Source organism: Nipponia nippon, unplaced genomic scaffold (genome assembly GCF_047370975.1).
Source record: "Nipponia nippon isolate SJK-2023a ecotype South Korea unplaced genomic scaffold, ASM4737097v1 scaffold_1, whole genome shotgun sequence".
NCBI lineage: Eukaryota > Metazoa > Chordata > Aves > Pelecaniformes > Threskiornithidae > Nipponia > Nipponia nippon.
This window is the reverse complement of record NW_028262290.1, coordinates 31697050-31715956: the sequence shown is the minus strand read 5'-3', so window position 1 is coordinate 31715956 and position 18907 is coordinate 31697050. Positions and strand designations below refer to the sequence as shown.

The window sequence follows — 18907 nt, the reverse complement described above, 5'->3', positions numbered from 1 at the left end:
CCCTGCCCTGATTTTCAAGTATATTTTCAACAAACACTTCTGAGAGTGAAGTGGCCCAGTAAGCCAGAGGTGCCTGACCACCAGGGGAGCTCTCTTGAAAGCTCCGAAGGGATCTGTTCATAAAAGGTTTTGCCCTGATCACAAAGCATGGCCATGACAGAAGATGGTTGTTGTGTTTGGGTTTTTTTCTTAATAACTAATAACAACATCATGAAAACTATCTCGAGCATCAAGAATCAATCACAGCCAGCAAGCAGAGGCTCAGCCTTTGGCGTGCCTCCACTCCACCAGCCTTTGATATATGAAAGCCAGTATCTGCAATGGAGACTTTACCCTGTAATTATCAAGAAAGCCTCTACAGGACCACGGCTCAATAAAGCACACGACACCAAATCATGGCTGCTGAGACAGACCACCACCGACAAGCCTTCGTCTACCGTGATGCCTTCATTTCAGTGGATGAGTTTTGCAGCTACCTGCTGCTTGTGTGCCATCCCCTGCCACCTTCCTCCCATGCGTGGGAGGTGGCAGATGGAGTGGACTGATGGACGGAGAGCGCAGAGCATCACCGCTCTGACCAGTGCCCAGACAAGGAGGACTTCCCAGAACATTTGTATGTCTCTGTCTTTGGAAAATAACCTTTTAAATCACTCTGCCAGCGGGAACTGAGCACAATGCTTAAGGAATCCTGCAATAACTTGTGGATGACAAGATTTTTTTTGAATGTGACCTCCGTCATTTTTACATAAGCTGCTGAGACAGCCAGTGGGTTAGCAGAAATCTATTCATCACCTCCAGACTCCGTGCTGGAGAAAATACACTGGACAAGATAGTAAACAGTATTGCCTATGCTAACTCATTGAACTGGGAGAGATGCTAGCATAAAAGCCTAAAACAGAGATCAGAGATGGGATTTGCTTAATTGAGCAAGCTTTGCCAGAAGATGTAATTGCATACTGCAGAGGTTCACATTAGCCTACCTTTAGAAAAAAACCCACACTTAACCAAATCCTGAAATTCTTCTTCAATATTTGCATTAAATCCATGGGAATTGTATGGGCTTCAGCACGTTTTCTCCCACACCAAAGCAGCCAGATGGACAGACAGGGATGTGAGAAAAACATTTTCCATCAAGCCCAAAGGGAGATGAACAAGTAAAGAAGCGCCCATGTGCCTCCCTCCGGCCCAAAGCATACGCACCCACCCCCCACCCCCCCCCGCCCCATTCGGAGAGCCTGGCTTTCACAGAGCTCCCTTCCCTTGAGTACAGAGAAAGCAGCGGCCGGGCAGCCAGCGGGGCAGTACTCCTGCCAACACCTCTGCCACAGCCGGGAAGCGTTCCTGGGGTGCTCTGTGCCATGTCGGAGCGGGGAGCAACCCTGGGGCTCCCCACCTCCATTACGCTGCCATCCAGCACGGCCCCAGGAAGAGAGGTCACCCTCTTTCATAGCCGTCAGTTATTGCAGCACAGAAGGGGGCTTTGTATAAATAGTTTTTGTTCTACTAAAATTGATCTTCCCTAGCTTGTTTCCTTCCTAACAGTTGTTAATGGATTTCATTACAGTTTTTCTCCTTTTTCATACGCATTCCTCCCTCCATGAGGAAGGCGCCGGAGCAGCTGCAGCCAGCTGTGAACTTCCCCATCGGGACCCTGACTACTGCCTCTGAGACATCAGCGACAGTCCCGTGATGGTGGAGAGCATCTTAACTTCAGACAAGATCACTCGCTGCTGCCGTGGGAATCCAGGCAGCGAAGTGCTGCTAACTTTACAGCCAGGGAGATGAGCGTGCCTTACACACTGCAAGCAGGAGAAACAATTCATTTGAAATCAGTGGGGCAGAGGAAGCAAATTAATCATGCAGTATCTTTAGGAAAGCCTCACCTTCTCTGAAGTGTTTCAGGAATAATGTTCAACAAATGGCAACTGTAGCCTCCCCACCATCTTCTCTTTTTCCATCACTTTTAAAATCAGATTTTCAGGGTGGCTGTTAGCATCATTTCTGTACTAGACACCAGAAGTCACGGTGAGTCGAAGCCTGAATCTGCTCAGACAAATCTCCTAGGAACATCAGCTTGGAAAGCATGCCGTGGGAAACCAATTCCTATTCCCTGCCACTGGAAGCATCACAGCTGATAACCACAATCAGGCCAACTAATGCGGGTCTCTTGATTCTTTTACTTTCCTAATTTTATAGAACAGAGAGAAAATAAACTCAAATAAAGGTGGGTTATCTCACATGGGTAGCCCCTTCAAAACTAAAATACAAACATTAAGAATGTGAAATACCAGCCATATACAGATCTTCTCCAAGAGATCCTGTTAGCACAGAGATATAACTGGGCTGGCAGATACACTTTCAAACATTACAGGTCTTGCACACACAGAGAAATCTCCTTGCCTCTCTTTATGATGCAGCTTTTTTTTTTTTTTTTAAGTTCAGTCTTTTCCTTAATTCCAAATCCTGATAAAACAAAACTTATTTTGCTTATGCTTTATGAGCTTATGACCAAGAAGAGATTCATCGAAAAAAACATGAATAAGTTAGGCAGCCATTCAGATATTTGCTCATTTAAATAGGAGGCCATTCTTCACATGAATTTAATGTTGTCAGTAAGCACAGGAGGTGTCAAATGCTTTGGCCTTTGTGTTGCTTCTTACTGATATAATAGTAATTGCCAATAGCTCCTTTTTTAAAAAGTAAAACACTCACAGTGCTATTTGGGGTTTTTATAACAATATTTAACATGGGGGAGGGCATAAAAGGATAAGCAACTGAAGTCATGCCTCCAGACAAAGTACGTATTTACCACCCGGTATAAGTGCACGTACAAAACCACTGTTAACAGATACAAAGACAAGACCAGTTACCATCTGCTGTTACCTGTGACCTACCATCTCTGACTTCTGCTCTCTGCTTCCATACTTCAGCCCCCCCTTTGCTGTAGCTGCATCCCCGTCCTTCCCCCGCCGGCTGCTCCAGCCCTCTCCTCTGACAGCATTAGCAGGGCTGCTCACAGCACTGGATATTGCCTACTTGATTCATCACTGAATCAACACAACATAAATCCCCCAGGCACGCCAAAGCAACACTGCTTCATCTGCGCTGCAAGAGCATCTCTCAAAATGCCTAGAAAATAATTTCAGACGACCATGGCTTGGTTCTGGCTGCGCTCTGGCCAGGAAGTGGTTAAAACGGATGGGGAAAACTACTGTAAATAATGTGAAAGACTGTATTCCCGTCATGTTTGCCACTTTAAATCCTATTTTTGCCTATATAAATCTTCGTGCAATACTGCTCTGTTGAAATCATTAGAAAGCCTTTGGCTTCGTGTAGGTGGAAAAGCCCAGAACCTGATCCAGCACGCAGGAGCACCGCCGCTTCGCCTGCTACGAGCCTGCAGTGCCGTGACAGTCATTTATTTCTCCAGACATCTCCCTGCTTAGCAAGAAGCTTGTACAGGAATTGTTTTAACTACATTCTGTCCTGTGCAAGCGTGCAGCCAAAAAAATTTAAACCCTGCTCTTGACGTAGTCTTTTTCAATACAGATGGAGTTCATAGGAACCTTTTATCCTTCAAATTTGTGTTTTCAGCTTTATCAGTTCCATTTGCTCAAGACCCCTTGCCATGTCTCATTCTTATTTTGGTGCTAGCCCTAAAAGAGTTATAGACATGATTCTTTTGACTCAGCATCATCTTGCTATCCTCAATTCTGCCTTAACGTGAAAAAGACAAAAGCAAAAGCCCTACCTCTCCATATGATTTTATGTTCTTACTAATAGTGTCCGAAGGGCGGATGAACATGCGAAAACAAAACAGAGCTGCACGCATGCAACGTGAAGGATTCTTATCACTGCAGAGACCTTACCTTCTGTGTTTCCCTGACTCCGCGGTAAATTAGAGACACTCCCAAATGGTAAAAACTAGCGAGGAAGTTTGCTTTGCGAACAATTCCCTTAAAAAAGCCTTGCAAGGACCTATTTGGTAGTGTTAAAGTTTTTGTCTCTTAAACATGCAATTCTCTACTGAAAGCGGATAACGTGAAGTAAAGTACCGTAAAATGAAGTGGCTTAAGATTATACACAGTCAGTTGGGCTTTCTCTAAAGAAACATTACACGGACCCTTTACAGCTTGCGAAGCTGGGTTTCTAGAAGCCAAAAGATGAAGCGTGGAGTAACTGAAGGCTCCTGTCAAAGGACAGCAGCAGGCAGGATCCCGCACAATGGGTTTGCATTGCAACCACACTAATACCCTCGTAGCATAAAAGGGCAGGAGCGATAAACGGGAACAAAAGGGAAGATTAATTCCTAGTGCCTTTTACAGCTAACGGCCATACCATCAGGACAGCAACACCAGCCAGGAAGTTTTGTTCCCCATGGCTAGGTTGGTCCCCACTCTGAATTGGGACCTTGGCTCTGCGGCATCGCACGCAGGACACCTTGCAAATGCTGCAGATGGGGAGGCTTTGGAGAGCCCAACATAGAAAATATATAAGGATGCAGCACTCTCCTTGTTGCTTGAGGATACCTGATTCTGGCCACTGGAGCAGCCCATCATTTCTCCATCATCAGTGTTGAAACATTTCCTGCAGGCTCACATTTCCAGGAGCACTGCAGGAGGGTCTGGCAGCTAGGAAGGTGAAAGATGGATCTTCGAGCCTCTGGAAAGACAGAGGAAACTCAGGATAAGCAGGTTAGATGGGTATCTGTGCTAAAATGACAAGCAGTGAGATCAATGCGCTTGGTGGCTAGGCTGGATGGCCACCTGAGATTTGCCAGGCTAGAGTTTTCTGTCCAGTAGCCTTCCAGACACAGTTTAGGAAAAAGTGCCCTGAAATAAGATTTAATATCTTTCCACTGGAACAAAAGTTCAGAAACCTCAGGATAACCTTGCACCAGTTCCCTTCCTCCAGTGAGATTCAGCTTCTGTCTGGTAAATGTTCAGGGCCTCCACAAGGCCAAAGCTTTCACGTTCTCTCATGGAGCCTGTGTTGGGGATCTTAAAACAGAGCATGCCTAGTTCAAATAGTCTCATTCATGGCTTTAACTTTTGAAAGGAGCAGAAATAAAAGCAAAGACATGACACTAGTGATGCTTACAATCACTGCCAAAAAGCGGAATCTACCATATGAACTGAAAAATTAAAAATATAACATAAGACTTTAAGAGTGCAGGAAGAACTAGGTGAAATCAGAGTAAAGATGTGTCTTGCAACAAAGCTATGAAAAGAGTAATAAATAGAACTGGCAAAAATACTGGCGCACTCAAAAAAATAAAAACAATAAAAATATTTAAATCATCAAGTTCGAATTAAAACTACTTAGACTTAGCTACAGGTATGAAAAGAAATACACCTATAAGGAAGAAAATAAAGCAATATGGACCTGACAAGAAATGTAACTATGCTAAAATAAAGCCATATGAAATTGTGTGCAAGTTGAGAAAGACTCTTTGCCTTTTTTTTTTTTTTTTAAATAGTACAGCTTCCCATCTGCTCGTGGACGGCAGACAACAAGAGTCCCGAGGCCATGAAGAGATCCGTACCAGAAACCTCCACACTCACTCTGGTGTCCCATAGCACAACCACACTAAGTTCAGCTCTCCATACGTCGTGGAAAATGTTTCTGAGCAAACTGCGCAGCTCCACTTGGAGAGCTGCTGGACTCCTGAGGAGCTCGTAAGTCTCTACAGGCAGAGCGCTGTTCAGAAGCACCAGCACCCAAGGAAAACATACTTTAATTTTGGCACGAAGCTCACGTAGGGGCTTAACGCAACCGTCCACGCTGGCCTGCAAAAATTAATGTCTCTCAGAAATTAATGTCTCTCCTGGGTGTGAAACCCCGGCACAGTGCATCGTGGACAGGCGGTGGCATTGCCGCCGTCCCCAGGCACTGCCTTGGGAGCCAGGCTGCCGTCCTCGGCAGGCACCCGGGGCTGACCGCAAGGGAGGGCTCGCTGGAGGAGAAAAGCCAGGAAATACAGAGAAACTGAGACCAAAGTTCTCTCCTCATTCTCCCCCCTTACAAGGACCTGGACCTTCAGCTTTTGAGCCAAACTGTTGCTTTTCCATTTTATATTGCTTCCACCCCGAGTGCTGATACTGTCAGCCCTTCCAGGCTGAGGAGACCACTGCCACATCAATATTCATAGAGGAGATCCTGAAGAAAGTTCATTTATTTTTCAGAATTATTACAGTTAATTGGAAACATCTGCTACAAATATCTGTATGCCAGAAGCATCCCGATCTACTAGGCAGTCTCTGCAGGAATACCCACTCCATCCTTTCTGGATAGGTTTTGCCAACGGCATCTTTATTGTCAAAGAAAAGACACCAGAAAACTAATCGGCCAAATGCAGAGTTTAAATTGTCTCTGCTCATTTTCACACAAAGTGGTAACATATGTTGTGCTGTCACAGCTGTGAAAGATATTTTCATCTCCTCGTTTGGCTTTTAACTGCTTTCTTGCAGTGAATCAGGTCAAGGAGTTTTGGGAACACTGCTCCCCTCTGATACTCAGTAGCATCCTTAACCTAATACATTGCTGCACTGAGAATATTCAAGTACGTGCAATTAACATTTTACATTTGTATTGAGATTAATGTCAATATATTACATTCATATAAGTACATTATTTAATGTAATGTGAATGTTAACTATTTGTGTAAGTATTTATGTGAATAAAGGATAATTATTTGAATGTCCAGCAGAAAAAAAGTTCCTGTGGGGAGAGAATACAGCCTAAATATGAAGTATTTGTAAATCCCAATAAATATATTCGTTGAGACCTACTGAAAATCTGGGCTGGAACTTACAAACACAGAATTTCTAAACAGGTTGTCAAAGGTAATGAAAAATTTAAGTGCAGACTGGACTTTCTAAATATTATTAGCCCTCTGTCTGATTCTGCTGTAATTTTCTTTTTAATAGGCTGAAATGTGAGACAGGACCATTTTTAGTAAAGAAATCCATCAAAATTGTGAATAATGAAAGAAAATCACACTGTCAAATTTATTTTTTTTAGGGAAAATGATGAACAAAGACATTCATATTAAGGAGTGAAGTCTCATTATATCTCTAATCTTTAATGAAGTCAGGCCAAAGCAGACAATGTCCATACTACAGAGCTTGCTCACAACAGCTGGAGACTTCTTACTGGCTGTATGAGGCAGCATGGTGGAAAAACTTGTTTAAGAAGGTTGAGAGTAGTAACTTACAACCTCCAAAGACATCTTTGAAACAGATGCTCTTCCCTGAAATGCCAGACTAGGAAACTTTATTCAGGGAGAAAAGAAAAAAAAAAAAAAAAGCTGAGATTTTGAGTCAGATTTTTTTTTAAATGAATTACTATGGGTAAAATTTTCACGCAGATGGTCACTATGAATTCTTACCTCAAACCAGATTAGAAACAGATTTCCCTTTTACATGAAAAGCAGAAATCAATCTTCTGTAATATAATCTTCTTAGATCCTCTCCCACCCCAAGGGTAAGAATAGCCACAAATTTCTCTTTTAACAGTGTGGGAATGGACATTTCTTTGTTGACACCGTTAAGAAGTTCCAAATCATGGTGAAGGAACTTGCACTCATCAACAGACAGAAAAAATGAACTGTGAAAAGCAGAAGACCACGTAATGTCTGGATACATATTTTCATTTGGCAGAATCATGATGCTGATTTTAATAATACAAAAATAATAAGGCCTCTGACTGAAAGAGCAAGTATTCCCTCATTCCCTGAAACAGAATAGTTCCCACGCTACAGGATAACTGCAGCAATAATTAGGATGTGAACTTTTGGGCCAGTTTTCTTCATCTTGTGTAATGAGTTTATGAGGACCATCATCACTTAATCTCTCATGTTTGAACAAGATAGTTTGTATTTCCTTCTGTGTTCCTCAAGAAGAGGTAATGATAAGGCTGGCAGTGATTATCACCTGTACTAATTCAAGAGATATTATGTGAATAAACCCATGAACCTCAGTGTTCAAGTTAAAGTTCAATACCAGTTAAGTAGTATTCTTGAACTTCACCATACCGCTATACAAAAATTAATACAACTGCTCTACAATTTTAAGGCATCATCCACCAGAAAATTATACAGTGAAGTGTATAGTTTCTGAGCATGTTCATAGGTCTTTATGCCACAAAAAAGAAAATTATGCACTTTTGCTCATTTGGACTGTGAAGCAGCTTTCTCTCAGAGAAGCTGTGGGTTTGGTGGACAGTGCCACAGCTTCCGCTGTCCCCTTGGGCAAAGCCCTAATCTAACTCCTCTGCAGAAATGCAGAAGCTGTACTCACATGAAGGTGGGAGCTGTGCCATTTCTGTTGGTATTAAACAGAACTAGATGAAGGAAAGAAAGGGGAAAATTGCACGATCTTGTTTGTAGCATCTAGTTACTCCCGATTCTCACGTCTGTTGGCTTGCCATGCTGCACGTCTGACACAAAAGACATCATCTTACTCTCAAAGCAGAGTAAATCAGCAAGTAAAATTCTTGGAATAACAACAGTGAAATCTGTCCAATACTTTCCTAAAAATGCATATTAAACCTCCTTCAGCCATGAAAACTTGATTTATGTGTTTAATATATTTGGAAGAAATAGTCATTCGTGTCAAGAGTAAGCAATGGAAACATGGAAACTGGGTGAGAATAATCTTAAGAAAAAAAATGAAGCAGATGCTTCATTCAGATACACCCCCACTAAGGATAACCATTGTTACAGCTGATCCAAAAAGCAAGCTTCACGGGCCTTAAGTGGAATAAACTGTCATCTCCACTCTTTCCTTGTGTGGCAGTTAAGGAAACACGAGCATTAGCATATGAATGGACAAAACAAATGGCTGGATTTCCTGTGAAATCTTAAGTTCTGCTTTTTCAAGATTAGGGAGAACAGAAATCGTGACACATGCTTTCTCCCGAAATCCACAGAGCCCTACGAACCTCGGAGGACCACATGAAATGAGAGAGGACGAGCAGTGCCAAGAGCGGAGGAGCAGTGCCAGCGCTGACCCAGGCATCACAGGCATGGCCCCGGCATGGAGCTGCCGCCCCCCGGGCCTGCGCGTGTGGCTGCAGCCTGACCCCGGGGCCCAGCAAACCACCCACTACATTCTCCTCTCATGCCCAAGCTGCCTCTTTCATGTGTCCAAGGTCCTCTCCTAATGGCAGTATTTAAGCAGCAGAGAAGCCATGCTTTGCTCAGGGCACTGATGGCACAACTACAGTATCTAAGGGCACCTATACGTCTGCTTTTGGCAGCATGCGCCGCTGGAAGGTGACAGAGCAGAGCTGGTACTTACCCGTGGTGTGCCTGGCGTGGAAAGTCAACATGACCAAAGAGTCAATTTAAGAGTTCCAGCCTGCCTTTGGGAAGGCAACCAGGTAAACATGGGATGCAGCACTTAGTGCGCTGACTCGTCTCTCATCTCCTGCATCTTAGCTACCTAAACCTCACTGCAGCCCCAAACCTTCCTGGAACTGCCAGGAATCTTCCCGTCTCATGCCCGTCTGCATGACTTCAACCCACTTCCACAGAGAAACTTCCACAGGTAGTGGAGTCTCCATCCTTGGAGATATTCAAAAGTCATCTGGACACAGTCCTGGGCAACCAGCTCTAGGTGGCTCTGCCTGAGCAGGGGGTTGGACCAGATGACCTCCAGAGGTCCCTTACCCACCTCAACCTTCCTGTGATTCTGTGAAACTGCTGAAGTTTCCTTCACAGCACAAGTAGCCTTCCAAGAGGGAAGTGCTGTAGGAAAGGAGATTTTCTGTTTCTCTGAAGGCAGGTCAATATTTAGGCTGTGCTCACAAGCAGTGATCACCAATTATCAAAAAACGGAGCAGAAACTCAGCACGCTCCCACAATAGCAAAGCACTTGGGATGAGCAGATGCAACTGACGACCATCCCTTCAGGAGATGCAGAATTTGTGGTCTCTTAAGCGTTCCCCTTTTCTGCTGCGTTGCAGCTGCATGCACAAGAACACATCTTGCTTTACGGTGCCCGCAGACACAGACACCACTGGGGAATGCTTCGAACACACGGAAGCAGCTAGCAATTTAATTAAAACAATCACACACAGAGAGACACGTGCACATCCCATTCCTCAAGAGAAACACCTTAAGTAAATACAGGAGCACAGGACTGCAAGAAAACTCCTGAGTCCCTTCCATCAACTGAAGAAACTCCGTCCTAGAGCTGCTCTTTATTTTTCTCTTAGCTGCACCAGCAAAGGGCTGTTCAGGAACCTCAGAGATAACCAGGGACTGCCTTCTATCGCCTGGCCCCTCTTCACCCATAGTCCACTTGCTTTTTATTGATGCTCACTCTGTCATTTAACCTAACATTTAGCTCTTTTCACTCCCTGGTGTTTACTCTCCTCCTGTATATTCACCCTCCTGAAGACAGCAGTATCTCAGCCTCTGCTTTAGTATCTGAACAAACCAAGGTTTTTACAGCACCTTCTTGTACAACACGCGATCCGTTGTCCCCCGATTGTCCTGACAGCCCCTCTGTGAACCTGTTCCCGGTTGAACTCGTCTTTCTTCAATGTGAATGGTACACACTATTCTCACTGTGCTTTGTCAACACTTCAAAATATGTTGTTAATTCTTTCTTTCCCTGCTAGAAATACCTCACCCACTATACTCTTGGCATGCATTTATCTTATTAACAGCAACATCATATGGTAGCTTGATCCTAGATAGGATATGTCCTAGGATCCTAGATCTACAATAGGTCATAGATCTAGGATCCTGGTCCTAGATGACCTAATATAGCTGTATTTGGTTCAGATGATGATTCCCTGAAAGCATGACCTTGCACTTTGCACAATTACATTTCATGCCATACCTATTACACCAACTCGGAAGAAAACCTAATCCTTCTTGTATGACGTTATGATCCTCTTCTGAAATGTCAGTAACTCTTACCTTTGAGTCATCTGCAAATTCATAAGCGCACTACTGCTTATTTGTGACAATGACAGGAAGATATTTAATATGTTTCATCTCCTTTGAGGAACTTAATTAGCAGCCTCCCTTTGGCCTAACACCCCCGTTTCAAGACTAATGTTGCCATCTCCTCTTTATTCAATTCTCTACCTATTTAAAATTTCTTCTGTAAATCTCCTTTTTCTCTTACCATACTGATAAATCTCCATGTGGGTACCATATTCAAATTCTTTATCAAAATTGAGATGGATTACATCTATTGCCCTTCTTCAGCAACAGTACCGAAGAAGATGAAACAGCTACCCTTGGCACAAAATATTTATTAATCATTTTTTATTTTATCTCATTTTCTGTTTGCTTCCCCAACTTTATTATCTTGTTCAAAATTTGCTCTAAAATATTACATACTTTAGAGGTTGGCCTAACAGGCTGTTATTTGCCCAAATCCACTTTCCCTGGCTCTATCTCGTAATTTGAAGTATAAATTTTATATTTCTCATTCTCATGCTGCATTTTTCAATATATTCATTAGAAACTCTGCAATCTCATATAACAATACATGTATTTTCAGGGAGGAGCAGAAATGTTTTCAGAAGTAAAATCTGATGACCTCTTACTGCTAGTCTCTGGAAAAGAAGTGCTGGATATTATGTTTCTCTAACTTGTCCCTGAAACTGCACTGCTGTTCTTAATGTCACATTGTACTGGCTTTTTTTTATAGCTAATATGGGAAACGTGGTTCCTCTTTAAAAAGGCCTCCCAAATCAAACTTAAAATCAAATACCTCCCTGTAGCTTAATTTAAAAGGTTAAAAAGGTCAAGATTCTCTTCACCACCAAAGTACTTGTCCAATCCTCAATAAGAAATTTAATTTCTCTCATCTGGAGCAAGTGTGTATAATGCAAATGGCATTCAGAAACACTACTGCACTTTGGAATTAAACCCACTTTTTGCAGCTGCCGTTTTAAACATCATCAGAGTCTGGAAATGAAACAAAGCCTTGTCTCATTGACACATCCCTGTATTAATATTAACTTCAACACATGAGTTTAAGTGTTTTCGGCCACCAACTGCGCAACTCGACTGTCTATTCCACTGTACCCTAGCCTACAACCTAATTAGCAGCACTGCAAATATTCTAGATATCTACTGACATTATGCACAAAGATGTAATTAGAAGTGTGTGTGCACACAGATACATTTGAAGAAAAGAGAACAAACGTACAGCTCCAACTGATATCTTTATTAACTCATTCTCAGTGGCAGTATCATATACAGGGTTAGTGTGAGGTTAACGTATACCGCACACTGTGACCTTTCAGACGGAATTTAATTGCATCACTACCAAGGATATAGAAAAATGATACGGCACATGCTGATTGATTTTCTTCCTTGCAGACCACAAGAGCTCATTTCAACAAAACCTTGACATTAAATTTACAGCACAACTGAAAGAGAGTTTCAAATGATATACACCCTAATCTAATTTTTGAAACTGTTATATCAAAGACTCTCCATCATAAGCCGCAAAATCCCCATTTACCTCTTGTAAACCCTCTGTACTACGTACAGCATTACCCTTCAATTGTTAGCGTGCTTAAAATGTGTGTGTAACACTGTCACAGCCTTGCTGTCAAGCGTTAAAGAGCACTTTTAGGCATTTTGCCCCTGTAATCTTTGGAGACTTCAGTAACTACAAGTCAGGGGAAAATCAAAGTGAAAAGAAAAGAGAGGTCATCATGAATCTAAATGCAATGTAATCTCATGATAGACATTCCTACTATAGATGCACAACATATTTAAGTTCTACAAGAATTTTACTGTCCTTATTTTAGTAAAGCTGGGACAAGTACCTTTGTGAACATACCAGTGCATCGTGAACTATCTGAATTGGGAAATTTTGCCAGAATATTTTATACGTTGTGATTGCTGTATAAAATATGATATGCCTCATTATAGAGGGTTTTATTCTAAGCTTTAGTTTCTTTTATTTGATACCAACTTAGATTTTTTGCTTATTTTTCATTATTCTTTTAAATGAAATTTTTGTGATATTTTCAGATATTCAATAGTAACACCATATTATGCACTAAAAATGCCCCCAAGGAACTTGGAGATAAGTGTTTGTTTAAAGCAGTTTCCACTTGCAGTGGATGAAAGTAACAGCCAACCACACAGGGGTTTCAGTTTTTTTTAAGGAGGTGATGGCAGGCACATTTTGTTATTAATGTATAGGGGTTTTAGCTATTGCAGTCATCATCATGGTCAGAACGACGGTTAAAGTACCGAAGAGCACTGTGCACAGCTGAACCATCACTTGGATCAGTTGCATGCAGAGGAACGGAAACTTGGATGAGCCCCAAATTATGGTAGACCGAACGTCTCATTTGCCAGCAAATCATTTGTATCAGAAATGACTTTAAATGACAATACTAAAATTAAATTTGTCCCATGTTTAACATGCCCATTAAAAAGAAATCCTTCAATGCCATTCACTGAGGCTCAGATGCAGATAGTCAAAATGACCATGTGGTTGGCCACAGCCCACCCTGAGCAATATCCCTGACTTAGACAATCTGCAATGGCTGTGGAGTCAAGGCTGAACCTACTCACTCAAAAATTCATCTTTACAGGTACGCTGTTTCCACGAGTCTCCAATGCACAAAGGTACTGGAAGTGCCACCAGGAGCCTCAGAAAACAAAACTCTTCATAGACTAGGATAGTCGGACCTACATGAGTTTTTGCTGCTTTACCAAGAGTTGACTTCCATTTCACAGCAGCGCTCTACCAGAAGTGCTCCTGGAGCCTCCTGAAGCCTCCAATCACCCCTAGCTTCCTTTGGGTGACCCTCAAGAAACACAGCACAGTGGCAGCAGCGGGCTGGGGTGGATCTGGGGCTGGGTGAGTTTCACAGAGCTTTGAGCAAGGAATCAGTGCTGTAACAAAGCAATTTCACGAGAGCCCATTGTGAACCTAAATTCATAATTTGTCATTCAATTCATCAGAATGGAAGCTCAGTGTGAACGACTCCATTAAGGCAAAGACAGAATTAGCCTCATCACACATGCGGCAGCATATGTCTCTTTCAACATGCACTGCAAAACAGATATGGAATGGAAAACAGATGATTTTTAACTTCCTATTCTGTCTACTGGTAAAGAAAACGTTCTCAAAACCCTGCATATCTTCATGTAAATTACTCTATTGCAAAGATAAGTATCAAAGGTATGTGAGATGCTAGATAAGTAGCAAAAAAGGCTTAAAAGAACAAGGAAGAAATAAAAACACCTACAAAATCTCCAAAGACAAAAAATAAACAACAGTTTATTTGTGTTCCCAGTAAAGCCTAAAGCCAAACATTAGCATTTTCTTTTGGAGGCAACTTTCTGCATATTGAGAGCCAGCTTAAATAAACGGCTGGCTTTTTTTCTTAGAATATTTGGGGAGTCTGCAAATTTTTTTCTCCTTTGAGAAAATAAACATGAAAACCAATGCAGGAAGAACGCCACACAGGAGCAGTGCAGAAGAAATTCAAATACCTTGTTATAATTATAAATGAGATCTTGGCCAGGCAGAAATGCGTATCACCTGCTGTCAGGTGGGAGTGCTTGCCAGCCATCCTTCAGGAGCAACAATCACAGAAATCCACCCTTGTCATCTTCTTGTTGATCTCCTTTCCCCACCCCTCATGAATTTTATATGGCTTTTCATTTTTATTTCCATACTCTTAATCTTGCCCTAGCCCATCCCCTGCTAGATCCCAGGGCTCTTCTTTTGTATCCCAAAAACCTCAGCTGAGGATTTGCTGGCATCTGATATGAGAGGTTCAGGGGCTCCAGTCAGCTTTAAGCTGCAGTAATTTTTTCTACTTAGTAAAGCCTGGAAGGAAAGTACTTTTTCTTCCTTGCTAGATAATAAACATTCCTCCTCCACTGGGCAAACAAATTATCTTCTGTTATTTGTAAAGACACTCAAGTAATATTCTTGTTTACCTTTATAAATGTCTTTGTGCTATCCCCAGTCTAGCTCAGGGAACTGAGCCGAAGGTGTTGCAGCTAACGTATGGCGAACAGGAGTAAGAGCCTCAACACTGGAGAGCAGTACCCAGAGAAATCCGTGCACAGGAAAATGCAGAAACAGTCACTCTGAAGTCTGAGTTTGGGCTAAGACAGCAGCAGCAAAATGGATCTCAAGACAATAAGTATCTTCGGTGAGCAATTCCATTTTACTCATCAACTCAGCAGAAACATGGTTTTCTGCCTCCAGGGAAGGGTGCAACATGTACTCATTAATGACTGTTTATACAGATCAACACTACTGCTGTATTAATCCCCACCGCCCTTACATGAGGTATTTCATGATCAAAGTATTGCAATCAACACTGCCAAAGCAACATTATTTGAGCAGTCAAGTTAAGCACATGCACGTTTGAAGGATCAGATCTTAATGAGGTTTTTTTGGTTGTTTTTTGGCACGAATACAACAAACACTTCAAAACAAATACAACTCTGCCCATGCAAAGTGAAGGGCTCTGCTCATGTAATTAGCATCTACAAGAACAAGTATTTGTTTATAAGAATTGAACAAATCATTAAATATTTATTAGATTATTTCATAAATAGACTAATTAGTTCTGAAATAGCTGCTTTCTTAAACTACATGACCAATATGTAATCTGTTACCCTTCATTTATTAGTTTTCATTGAAATGAATCCTGCGAATCTGACACAACTTCATTAAAACCACCAGATTGTCCGTCAAATCTTTGCAGGTGGTGCATGAAACTCAGTGCATCTAAATGAAAACCAGTCTACTGCCCTTCCAGTCAATAAGGCTGCAGATGAACCCCTATCTTTAACTTGGTCATCACAACCTCAACTGTTTGATGCACATCAGCATACACCTTAGAGAACGTAAAGCCTGTTAACTCATAGGGTCCCTCTGAAAATGAGAACATATCCAGTGCTCACCCAGGTTAGTTTAAATTACCAAAGCTGGCTCTAAATTTATCAAGTTTGGTTTGAAACTGAAGGCGACTGAAATGTTTTGCAGCAATATGTCACTTCCTAAGAAAGATGATGTTAGAAATATTTCCCAGATGTGGATTAAGATTTCCAGATTAATAGAGAGAGCAGGAGAAAGCGGGAGATATGTGTTTCTGACCAAAAGCTGCTGACTGCCTGCGTTGGTCCAGGATGCATCAGACAAGAGACCTGAGGCTGTGTTCTGGGTGCTACAGGCAAGTGCCTGGACAAAATAGACTTGGCTGCTCTGGGGTGAATTTTTCTCCATATTGTTCCATCAATGTTTCCAAAAGGCCCAGTTTCGCTTCTGTATGACAAAAAGCAAGTTTCAAATCTAGCATTTTGTGCCAAAATAAATTTGGGGTTTTGACCGGTCATAGACACAAGCAACCAGGCTTCCAGTGCATCTCCTGAACTACCAATGCACAACAGAAGCTTAATGAGAACTTTTCATAACATTCAATATAAAAGCTTACCTAAGTATCTGCTTCAAACTCCTATTAGTATCTGCCGTATCTCAGATTACTTTTGTCTTTTTCTGTGCATTTTCTACATTCAGAACCATTTTTAACTTACTTATGGCGTCGATAAGCTACATGAGGAACAAGGCGACTGACATGATAAAACCAAACCTAACACAAAAGGTCTCTAATATATACTGTAATGTTGTCAGAAATAACCATAACTACAGAAGCATCATGGAAATAATAATAAAGGCAATAAATTGAAGCTATGTGAATATTTATTTTCATTTTCAAGACACCTCCTGAAATTATGAGATCAATTTGCCTTTGTTTTTCTCTCATCACTTACATCTTGTCAGAAGGTAGTGCAAAAACACTGCAATCAATACTCTCTTGCTAGCCTGGATTAACAGATTTATGTTAATTGCAGCCATCTACATAAAAATACTCCTTAGTATTCTTCTTCCATAGGACTTTTACTGAGGATGAAGTTCTAAACACTCAGATAAAGTAAAAATAAACGATTTTTTTTTTAACAGAAAACTTACTTTGTAGCACACTTTTCGCAGATGTCACAGAGAGGTCTGATTGCTTCCAACGGCTTCGATCTTGCTATCATGCAGCGGCTCCTGATTGAAACAAGTGACCTCGGGGGACTGGGAGGGAATGGGGATCATGGAGCTCAGAAAGGGTCTCCTCACATCAGACTTGCTTTTTCATACTCTATTTACTTTCAGCCTGGACTGTGTGAAATATCAAATCCCTGCAGCTCTAGCTAATAGGATGGGAGTTATCAGCTCCTCAAAGGTTCACACTTCTCGGCTGTGGACAGGACAGTGGGATACCTGCTCCCACCAAGATCCTGCTGACTCTGGTGGGCTGATGCTGAACTTCACCTCGATTCTGTGAGGAACACCCAACAGCGAAATAACAGAAGGGCAACTAGCCTGTATATCACTTCACCTTCGAGATGGGGAGAAAACTAGGAGAAGAAAAAGCCTTAGCCACTGTATGTTCTTTTTGTGGTACTTGCCATTTCTTTCAACAGCATGAACTAAGCCCCGGTAAGCATCAAGTGATGAATGGGTTGCTTGTCCTGGCTAAGTGCTGAGCTTAGATCGTGGGATAGAAGCTAACAAGAAAAATCATTGAAAATGCAGCACCTGTTGACATTTTCCAATATGCACTGACCTTTCCAGTACCATTACATTTAGCTCTGCAGCACAATCACATTGTTTCAGCTCTACGTATCAATAAGATCCTCATTATCTGAATCCTATCAAAATCCTTACACTTTCAGTGAGAACAGATAAAAAGACATTACTGAAAAAGGTCTGTCTGAGACAAGTGTCAGCTCAGTGACACCAGAAAGACCCCCACTTTGCTGCTGGGGTTAATTGTTCACACCACCGTACTGCAACCTAGCCAGGTAAGTACCGTGCAGAGACTGATGACTACCGTGAGGATGACTTCTGGTGACAGTGACAGTATCAGGTAGCTGAAGAGCACTAAATGTGGTATTCAAGGACAGAGCATAGAAAATGAACCCTGTAATCACCAGCACGCCTGCAAATCAGAAATCATTTCATGATGCGTGAGAAGAGTCCATGCTAATTTATCACGCAGAACACAAAACCCCCTATTCTCCCTTGTTTAACTCACCTTATGAGGTTATAATGATTAGTTTTATTTCTAGCAAACCTACAAATTTGCTTTCCTTCACTCCCCCTCCTCCATTTACATTTGCTTAATATGCAAAGGTAATGCATTTTATTGAAGAAATAAGGAAGATCTGCATTAAGTCACGTCTGCTTCAGAACTCAGTTGACTCCCCACCAGCTGGAATCTATTATTTGATTAAAAATGCTGTTGTGCCAGCTGCCATGCAGCACATTTCACTACCCTGATTCCTGGTGGAATTAAATCCATAGTAAAAATGTAGTCTAGCATGAATCAGCCTCTACTCAATATTAATACATACCTGGAAAATAAAAGCATTTAAAAAAGAACCCAGCCCTCCTAGACCTGGCCACATCAATCTCTAATACAGAAGGTGCTCAGTGGGGAAGAACTTCAAATTTCACCTATTATAAGGTAGTAATTTCATAAGGCAATGTCCTAATTATATGTTCAGGCTTGTTTTTAAGAGTGATCTCTCTTACCATAAAAACAAACCAAACTTGTCTTCCAACAGAACCAGTCCTAAAATAAAAGACAATTGCTGAGTTTGAAGAATTAAAAGCTCTTGTATCTCACTGATATGGTGAAGTATTTACTAGCTGAGGGTAATTATTAGGAAATGTCCTCAGAGCAAAAAATAATTTATAGTTAAGTCTGTTACTGCTAATTTAGTTAGAATGAGAGACTGTGTCAGGCAAAAAGCCCATTTAATTCGAGGGGGATTTCTGCCTGATGAGGACTGCAGGAATATATGCCAAGAGTATATGCTGTGAATAAGAACTGA

The 18907-nt window shown here is 41.7% G+C and overlaps 1 protein-coding gene across 4 annotated transcripts in view; it reads right to left on the bottom strand.

Annotated features, from left to right (window-relative positions):
- Window positions 1-18907, bottom strand: part of PAG1 (phosphoprotein membrane anchor with glycosphingolipid microdomains 1) — a 115524-nt gene that overhangs the window by 57122 nt on the left and 39495 nt on the right. The window contains exon 1 of one of the 4 annotated variants that reach the window (XM_087750941.1): window positions 4530-4659. The exons of the other annotated variants lie outside the window; for them this stretch is intronic. The gene's annotated coding sequence lies outside the window, so the exon portion shown is untranslated. Of the gene's footprint in view, window positions 1-4529; window positions 4660-18907 lie in introns of those variants that run through there. 4 annotated transcript variants of the gene reach the window in all.